Source organism: Rana temporaria, chromosome 5 (genome assembly GCF_905171775.1).
Source record: "Rana temporaria chromosome 5, aRanTem1.1, whole genome shotgun sequence".
Classification (NCBI taxonomy): Eukaryota; Metazoa; Chordata; class Amphibia; order Anura; family Ranidae; genus Rana; species Rana temporaria.
This window is the reverse complement of record NC_053493.1, coordinates 47,092,958-47,103,815: the sequence shown is the minus strand read 5'-3', so window position 1 is coordinate 47,103,815 and position 10,858 is coordinate 47,092,958.

Here is a 10,858-nt window from a genome sequence, read left to right as displayed (position 1 = left end):
TTTGGGACTGGGCGTTCCTATTTGATTGACAGCCTTCCGACGGTCGCATACAGCGCGTCACCAGTTGCCAAAAGAAGCCGAACGTCGGTGCGGCTCTATACGGCGCCTGCGCACCGACGTTCGGCTACTTGTGACGTGCTGTATGGGACAGTCGGAAGGCTGTCAATCAAATAGGAACGCCCAGTCCCACAGCCCATACCCGGAAGCGGCTGGAGAACATCTATCTCTACAACGGTAAGTACGGCATTGATTTTAAAAAATACCCGTTTCTGCTCCCCTTAAATAGCCTCAATCTAATGTTAAAAATGTATTTTTTGGGTGAACCTCCACTTTAAATTCTTCCCACTCCCCCCGCTGGTTTGCACTCACTAAATTGTAAGGAAATGTTCCAGAAAACCCTAATGCTGCGTACACGACCATTTTTAATGGTCTAGAAAAAACAAAGTTTTTTCAACCCGATTATTGTTAAGCCGGCCTTGCCTACACGCGATCGTGAAAAAAAAATGGTCTAGCAAAGTGCAGTGACGTACAACACGTGCAACGGCACTATAAAGGAGAAGTTCCATTCTGATGGCGCCACCCTTTGGGCTGCTTTTGCTGATTTTGTGTTAGTAAAACTTTGGTGAGAGACGATTTGCGCTTTTCAGTCTGTTACAGCGTGATGAATGTGCTTACCTCATTACGAACGGTAGTTTAATCAGAACAAGCGCTCCTGTCTCATAACTTGTTTCTGAGCATGCACGTTTTTTTCATGTCGTTAAAGCCTACACATGACCATTTTTTACAACGTTAAAAACGACAATGTTAAAAACGTAGTGAAAATTTAGAACATGTTCTAAATTTTTAATGCCTATTTTTTACGTCGTAAAAAAAAAAATGCTCTGGAGCCCACACACGATCGTTTTTAATGACATTAAAAAAAAAAGAATTTTTACATCATGAAAAAAACGGTCGTGTGTACGCGGCATTTGAAGTATTCCTGGGTACACTCCCCTGTTAACCAGACCAGTGATCCCTGTTTAATTACTGAGTTTTCTATGCGGAGTTACGGGATTTCCGAAAGAAGCCGAACATGGAGAGCGCAGGCGCCGTATAGAGCCGACTCACATCTCTGCATGTTCGGCTTCTTTCGGAAAACCTGCAACTCGTGCGCGCCTACGCAATACGGGGGGCGGGGCCTTAACCGCCGGGGGGAACAGACGTCAGTCATCTGGGCGACCTCCCAGATGACAATCCCCCTAGGCATAGAAACGCCTACTCCAGCGGGGCTAAGTAGATTGAAAAGATCGATTACAAGGTACGTAAAGCATAGAAATAAAAAAAAATTGCGGACTATACTTGTTACGAATGTAAGGAAGTTGGTCAGATATACATGCTATTAGGGTGAACCTCCGCTTTAACAATCAACTTCTCATGAACTGTCCTGCTGCAACGTTCCCATGGGATCAGCACTTGCAGCCATTCAGCTGCAGCACTGATCAGTTTATTCTGACAGCGGGGGAGTCAGATTACAACGACACAGCGGAAGGATTCCCACGTCCACATCAAATGAATGGATGGGGTAATCAGTTCAGTTTTTTTTTCATTCAGCCTGCTGGCTGATTGAGAAAACAGGAACTGTGCTTAATTCTAGTAGTAAGGCTCCATTCACATCTATGCGACAGTGGCGTACGGCGTGCGCGGTGTATTGTCCCGCTAGTGTGTATCTTTTTTTTTTTTTTTTTTCAGATTCTTCCCATTGCTGTCAATGGGCGAACGCCAATGTCGCCTGAAAAAAAGGGTCCGGGACTTTTTTTCAGGCGACAGGCGTTCGGCGTCTATGAGATGTGAACCATCTCCATAGACAGCAATGGGAATTCTCCCCTCTAGCGGCAGAAGGGCGTTTTGTCGCATAGATGTGAATGGAGCCTTAAAGGCCCAGATTCTCAAAGGGCTTACGACGACGCAACGCCATGTACGTAGTCGTAAGTCCTAATCTGGGCCGTCGTATCTATGCGACTGATTCTTAGAATCAGTTACGCATAGATATCCATTAGATCCGACAGGCGTAAGGCTCTTACGCCGTCGGATCTTAAATGCAATTTTTTTTTGTCCGCTAGGTGTCGCCTCCGTCGTTTTCCCCGTCGAGTATGCAAATTAGCTAGATACGCGAATTCCCGAACGTACGCACGGCCGACGCAGTAAAGTTACAACGTTTACGTTAGGCTTGTCCCAGCGTAAAGTTGCCCCTGGGTATATGAGGCGCAATTAATGTTAAGTATGGCCGTCGTTCCCGCGTCAAAATTTAAAAATTTACGTTGTTTGCGTAAGTCGTCCGTGAATGGGGCTGGACGCCATTTACATTCACGTCGAAACCAATGACGTCCTTGCGACGTCATTTGGAGCAATACACCCTGGGATATTTTTCAGATGGCGCATGCGCAGTACGTTCGGCGCAGGAACGCGCTTAATTTAAATACTATACGTCCCCTACCCGCCTAATTTGAATTAGGCGGGCTTGCGCCGGGTGATTTACGCTACGCCGCCGCAACTTTACAGGCAAGTGCTTTGTGAATAAAGCACTTGCCTGGAAAACTTGCGGCGGCGTAACGTAAAGGAGATACGTTACGCCCGCACAGTTTTGCGCGATTCTACGAGAATCTGCCCCATAGTTGCAGCGTTCAGACAAAAAGTTAATTTTTTTTTTTATTCTTCAAGGCCTGCTTTACAGCAAATCCCAATTCCATTATGCATCTGTGTTTCTTTTCTATTGCAATGGCTCTAGCTGGGGTTTAAATGGATGCAACTGTAAGAGCGTACAGCTTCAGAAAAGATAGACATGACTTCACTCCTTTCCCAAAGCCGAGACATGTGTGTTTCTGAAATTCTAGCACAAGCCGGCAATTAAAATAGTACAGCTGTTTGTTCAAGACTCTGCTCTCCCAGGAACACATCTCATGTTGCAGCATGTGTGAATAAAACCTTTTCACTGACTTCAGTCTCTACCAGTGAAGCCAGTCAAGTGCTGCATCAGCATTCAGTCATCAACAAGAAATCTTCTACCTACCTAAAGTTATTATAACATGTTTAACATAATTATGTTAAAGCGGAGTTCCAACCACAATTAGCATTTTTTAAATGTATGTCCTTTCATCCTGCGTTTTTATAATATAAATCCGGTCAAATACTATTTTACAATCCGCCACCGATCCGCATAGATATTCAAAAAAGATAGTTTATAAAACTATGTCTACACCGTTGTCATTTTGCTTGTGGGCATTGTGAAGCCTACAGGCACTTAGGGCCAGATCCACAAAGACCCGGCGTAACGTCAAAATTCCCATTTAAGTTACACTGCCTTAAAATTTCTACCTAAGTGCCCGATCCACAAAGCACTTACCGGCGCGCCGGCCGTACTGCGCATGCTCGTGACGTCATTTTCCCGACGTGCATAGCGCGAAATTACGTTACGCCGAGCTTTGTGGATCGCGACGGGTCAATAAAGTTGCGTCGGGAAAAAAAAAAGATACGGCAAAAAAAAAAAAATTTAAAACAAAAAAAAAAACGCGTCGCTGGACAGAAGGGTCTGTTTTTACAAGGTGTAAACAGTTTACACTTTGTAAAAGCAGCCCTAATTTTACGATTGCAAACTAAAACTTACGGAGAAAAAACGAAGCTGAAAAGCTTTGTGGATCTCCGTAAGTGCTAATTTGCATACCCGAGGCGGCATTTCGACGCGAAATGCCCCCAGCGGCGGATGCGGTACTGCATCCTAAGATCCGGCAGTGTAGGTCCCTTACACATGTCGGATCTTCTGTCTATCTATTGGAAACTGATTCTGTGGATCAGTTCCAAAGATAGAAACAGGGATACGACGGCGTATCAGTAGATACGCCGGCGTATCCCTTTTGAGGATCTGGCCCATACTTCCTGGAAGTCTTGGATGGGGAGTGATAATTGGACAGCGCACTGCATCCTGGGAAATGATGACACACATTTCCCAGGAGCATTAGAGGGAGATGATGTCAGAATCCTAGGTGCTTTCAAAGGCAGATTTCATGGGACCGCATAGCAACAGGCATTTCCAGATGAGTAAAAAAAAATTATTTTTTACTTTTTTAGGTCTAATGAGCACAATAATGAAAAAAAAAATTTGGGATGGAAACTCCACTTTAATCAGAGAACACAGGTTGCCACCGTAAAGTTAATGCCTTTTGGAAATATACATAACAGAACACAGAGGTCAATTCACTAAGCTTTTCCGCATGTGATTAGAGTATCATGTTACTCATTTGCATAAATTATTGCATGCAGTAAATAAAGTCCAATTCATTAAAAGAAAAAAAAGATATTGCAGTAAACAACAACAACCAAAAAAATTGTCTGTAAATATTGCAAAAAATTGCTTGGTAATCTGTCCAATTCACAAACGAAACAAGAACTAAAAAAAGGTGCCATATTTAACACCACCATTTTGGTGGCGGTAACTAAGGATGAGCTCCAGCGTGTTCGCATAGTACACGTGCAGAGCCCGCCAGGAAGTCTGCATGGCGCTGTGCTAATCACAGCCAGGGAGACATTTCCCGATGCTCGGTTGCAGAGATTGGGAAATGTCTCCCTAGCTGTGATTAGCGCAGCGCCGTGCACACTTCCTGGCGGGCTCTGCACGCGTGCTATGTGAACACGCTGGAGCTCATCCTTAGCGGTAACCAGTGTGGTACCAGAAAGAGGGGCCTATTCAAACCCTCAGAAAGGGGCATTCCACCCACCGAGTGCCTAATTCAACCCACAGAACACCCACAGTGAGTGGCACTATTCCACCCACAGAACGGGGTGCAATCCACAGAGGACCCACAGAAAGTTGACACTATTCCACCAGCAGTGGACACACAAAAATGTGGCATTATACATCACAAGTACACAAGTATTTTTTTATTAAGGCCCCTTCCACACAAGGCAGATCCACTCAGAGGAGTCCGCCGGGTCAGCAGGAGATCGCTCCGTTGATCTCCGCTGAGCCGGCAGATGACAGGTCTGTCTCTGCTCACTGAGTGGGGAGGGGCCTATCAGAGCCTCACTGTTTTCTATAGGGAGCTCCGATCTCACCTGCCAAAACGGATGGCAGACCTGTCGCAATATGTCTGTTTTGATCGGATGGCAGACGCAAAAAAAGGCACTTGTAAGAACGCTGCGCAAATACGGTGTGACATTAAGTATTGCAACAACTGCCATTTTATTCTCTAGGATGTTAGAAAAAAATAATTAATGTTTGGGGGTTCTAAGTAATTTTTTAGCAAAATAAAAAATATTTTTACTTGTAAACACAGTCTGAAAAATAGGCCCAATACTTAAGTGGTTAACATCAAGAACACTTTTGTTTTTTAAAACAAATGTTTACAAAAGTGCAACAATGAAGTATGTCAACCATGACAATTACTCCAGCTAGAAGTGACCTCTTGAAGTGGCCACTGTAAAACTTTTGGTTATTTACACCATTACAACAAGTAAACATGCAACATGAAAAATAAATAAAAATGTTTTAAAAAATTATTAAAAAATATAGGCCCGGATTCAGAAAGGAGATACGACGGCGTATCTCCATAGAGGGGGTGAAGGCTGCATTCACAATCGCCGCAAATTGCGGTACAAAATGCCGCAATTTGTCCCCGCAATTCGCGGGACAAAACACCGCGATTTTGTACGCCTAGGTGTGAATGCAGCCTTAGTGTATTCTCAAAATGAGATACACTTAAATCTAGCCAAGATACGACGGCCTGCGCCGTCGTATCTTAGCTGTCTATTTAGGCCGGCCGCTAGGGGCGTGAACGCTGATTTACACCTAGAATGCGAGATACGCCTATTCACGAACGTACGCTTGGCCGTCGCAGTAAAGATACGCCGTTTACGTAAGGCATTTTCAGGCGTAAAGTTTGGACGTCGGTCCCGCGCCGAAGTCCTTGCGGCGTAATTTGGAGCATGCACACTAGGATACGTCCACGGACGGCGCATGCGCCGTTCATTCAAAACGTCATTTACGTGGGGTCATGGTTTATTTACATAAAACACGCCCACCTCTTCACAATTTTAATTAGGCGCGCTTACGCCGGCCCATTTACTCTACTCGCCGTAACTTAGGAGGCAAGTGCTTTGTGAATACAGCACTTGCCTCTCTGACTTACAGCGGCGTAGCGTATATGCGATACGCTACGCCTGCACAAAGTTAAGCCAGTCTTTCTGAATCTGGCTAATTGTGTCATTGCCTACCTTGACGCAGTATATAGCAGTAGTGATAATAAAATACAATACATAAATTGTTCCAAATATGAGTACACACAGCCATAGCTCCCAACTGTCCCTAATTTCTCATTTCGTCTCTCATTTGGAACAAAGTCCCTCTGTCCCTCCTTGATCCTCATTTGTCCCTCACTTTGGTCTTATATATATATATACAGGGAGTGCAGAATTATTAGGCAAATTAGTATTTTGACCACATCATCCTCTTTATGCATGTTGTCTTACTCCAAGCTGTATAGGCTCGAAAGCCAACTACCAATTAGGCATATTAGGTGATGTGCATCTCTGTAATGAGAAGGTGTGTGGTCTAATGACATCAACACCCTATATCAGGTGTGCATAATTATTAGGCAACTTCCTTTCCTTTGGCAAAATGGGTCAAAAGAAGGACTTGACAGGCTCAGAAAAGTAAAAAATAGTGAGATATCTTGCAGAGGGATGCAGCACTCTTAAAATTGCAAAGCTTCTGAAGCGTGATCATCGAACAATCAAGCGTTTCATTCAAAATAGTCAACAGGGTCGCAAGTAGCGTGTGGAAAAACCAAGGTGCAAAATAATTGCCCATGAACTGAGAAAAGTCAAGCGTGCAGCTGCCAAGATACAACTTGCCACCAGTTTGGCTATATTTCAGAGCTGCAACATCACTGGAGTGCCCAAAAGCACAAGGTGTGCAATACTCAGAGACATGGCCAAGGTAAGAAAGGCTGAAAGACGACGACCACTGAACAAGACACACAAGCTGAAACGTCAAGACTGGGCCAAGAAATATCTCAAGACTGATTTTTCTAAGGTTTTATGGACTGATGAAATGAGAGAGTCTTGATGGGCCAGATGGATGGGCCCGTGGCTGGATTGGTAAAGGGCAGAGAGCTCCAGTCCGACTCAGACGCCAGCAAGGTGGAGGTGGAGTACTGGTTTGGGCTGGTATCATCAAAGATGAGCTTGTGGGGCCTTTTCGGGTTGAGGATGGAGTCAAGCTCAACTCCCAGTCCTACTGCCAGTTTCTGGAAGACACCTTCTTCAAGCAGTGGTACAGGAAGAAGTCTGCATCCTTCAAGAAAAACATGATTTTCATGCAGGACAATGCTCCATCACACGTGTCAAAGTACTCCACAGCGTGGCTGGCAAGAAAGGGTATAAAAGAAGAAAAACTAATGACATGGCCTCCTTGTTCACCTGATCTGAACCCCATTGAGAACCTGTGGTCCATCATCAAATGTGAGATTTACAAGGAGGGAAAACAGTACACCTCTCTGAACAGTGTCTGGGAGGCTGCGGTTGCTGCTGCACGCAATGTTGATGGTGAACAGATCAAAACACTGACAGAATCCATGGATGGCAGGCTTTTGAGTGTCCTTGCAAAGAAAGGTGGCTATATTGGTCACTGATTTGTTTTTGTTTTGTTTTTGAATGTCAGAAATGTATATTTGTGAATGTTGAGATGTTATATTGGTTTCACTGGTAAAAATAAATAATTGAAATGGGTATATATATATTTTTTGTTAAGTTGCCTAATAATTATGCATAGTAATAGTCACCTGCACACACAGATATCCCCCTAAAATAGCTAAAACGAAAAACAAACTAAAAACTACTTCCAAAAATATTCAGCTTTGATATTAATGAGTTTTTTGGGTTCATTGAGAACATGGTTGTTGTTCAATAATAAAATGAATCCTCAAAAATACAACTTGCCTAATAATTCTGCACTCCCTGTATATGTAGTTCTATATAAAATGCCCTACTTACTTATATCAAAAGTGTTTTACCGTGTTAACCTTTCATCCAATTTCTAAATAGCTGCATTTGTAAATTTCAAAAGCCAATATAAAGGAATAGTAGTCGTAAAAAAAGCACTTGTGGTAGTGGGTTTAACCACTTCAATAAAGGGCATTTTCACCCCCTTCCTGCCAAGGCCAATTTTCAGTTTTCAGCCCTGCAACACGTTTGGAATTTCCGACAACAAATGTTCGATGGGAGCTTGTTGTCAGAAATTCCAACCATGTGTAGGCTCCATCGGACATCGGACATTTGCTGTTGGAATTTCCGACAAAAATTTGAGAGCTGGATGGCAAATTTTCCGACAACAAAATCCGTTCTTGTAAATTCCGAGCGTGTATAGACAATTTCCGACGCCAAAAAATTCCACGCATGCTCTGAATCAAGTACAAGACGAAAGTGCTCGGTCTGGTAAAACTAGCGTTCATAATGGAAATAGCACATTCGTCACGCTACACATTTTTTAATCTTTTAATGCAGTGCAAAAACAGATACAAACCCACAAGCACAAACTGAAGAGCAGTAACGGACTAAAAAGCACGAGGCTGGAAAGCGCGAATTGTCTCTCACCAAACGTCTACTAACACGAGATTAGCAGAGGGAGCCCAAAGGGTGGCGCACTTGGTATTGAACTTCCCTTTTATAGTGCCGTCGTACGTGTTGTACGTGACCGCATTCTTGGCAAACGGAATTTCCGACAACATTTGTGCGATCGTGTGTATGCAAGACAAGGTTGAGCCAACATCCTTTGGAAAAAAAATCCCCGGTTTTGTTGTCGGAATGTCCGATCATGTGTATGCGGCATTTGAATGACTATTGCGCGGTCATGCAACACAGTACCACAAATAGAGCTTTCTTTTGCGACAAGAAAAGTCTGATGTGAGCTTTTAGTCGGAAATTCCGCCAACAAAAATTTGAGAGCTGGTTCTCAAATTTTCCGACCAAAAAAATTCCAATTGGAAATTCCGATCGTCTGTAGCGTTTCCGACTAGCAAAATTCCGATGCATGCTCGGAAACAATTTGATGCATTCTCGGTATTGTATTGAACTTACATTTCTTGGCTCGTCGTAGTGTTGTACGTCACTGCTTTCTTGATGGTCGAAACTTCAGAGAAATTTTGTGTGATCGTGTGTATGCAAGTCGAGCTTGAGCAAAATTTGATCGTGTGTATGCGGCATTATGTCCTGTGGCATTCAAAAAATGGTAACGGATCAGCCATCCATCCAACAAATCTATGTATTTAGGCCCGGATTCTCGTACCTCGGCACATAGTTATGCCGGCGTAGCGTATTGAATATACGCTACGCCGACGTAGCGCAGAGCGGCGAGCACAGTATTCACAAAGCACTTGCTCCCAACGTTGCGCCAGTGTAACGTAAATTCTTCGGCGTAAGCCGTCCTAATTCAAAGTAGGTGGAAGTGGGCGTGATCCATTTAAATGAAGCGTGACCCCATGCAAATGATGGACCGAACGAACGGCGCATGCGCCGTCCTGTGGAAGCATCCCAGTGCGCATGCTCAGAATCACGTCGGAAATACTCCCTAAGATACGTCAAATCACTGCCTACGACGTGAACGTAACCTACGCCCAGCCCTATTCACGTACTACTACGTGAACGACGTAAAATACGACGGCTGTTCCCTGGTCCATACCTTAACATGACTTACACCTGCTTTATGAGGCTTAACTTTACGCCGGACGTACGACTTACGTAAACTGCGTATAAGAATGGGCCGGGCGCAAGTACATTCGTGAATCGGCGTATCTCACTCATTTGCATATGAGGCGGCCAGCGTAAATATGCGCCCAAGATACGCCGGCGTAGGAAAGTTACGTCGGTCGGAGGAAGCCTATTTTCAGGCGTATCTGGTTCTATGGGCACGGCGCATAGATACGACGGCGCACATTTACACTTACGCAGCGTATCTGTAGAAATGTCGGCGTAAGTGCTACGTGAATCCGGCCCATGGTTTCTTTCTATCTATCTATTGTTCATATCGTATCTATCATTGAGAGGACATACAAAGACTGCACACACAGTGACTCATTAGTAAAGGTCCTCAGTGCTGAGGGCTCATACTTATTACAGATTTCACTGAACCTCTGGAAATCCCTAATCAATTACAGTTCTGTTATTAAAGACGCACATTTTTAATTCCTATTTTATCCAAGTATCAATTTAGTGCAGTGTATCTCACTTTGGAGAAGCTGATGGCCACATGTGAAACCCCCACAAAGCTGACAGTTTGACCATAACTGGACCAGATATCTGGTATTATAATCACACTTATTGTCTGTTAAAACCACTAGAAAAAAAGTATTTTTCATATCACAGCTCCTTTAATTATAACATGCACCCCTCCCCGTTTCATTAAAAGCAAAAAAATCTAGCACATCCAATTAATTATGACACTCAAATCCCCAATTAATTATCAGACATCAAATTTCCTTATGTACATCACAACCAACACTCATACAAGATGATTTATTATTAGATTTTAGCACATTATCCGCGTTCTTATCCCCAGCCATTCCAATTCTACTTGCTCCTTTCTGCTTGCTGTTCTGAAATGAATGTCGAAACAAACACTTAGGCCTCGTACACATGATAGGTTAACCAGAGGACAACGGTCTGATGGACCGTTTTCATCGGTCCAAACCGATCGTGTGTAGGCCCCATACAGTAGGTTATTTAACCTTCGGTTAAAAAAATGTCAACTTGCTTTAAAATTTAACCGATGGATTGCTAACCGATAGGTCAAAACCGATCGTTAGTACACACAACCATCGGTTAAAAATCCAGA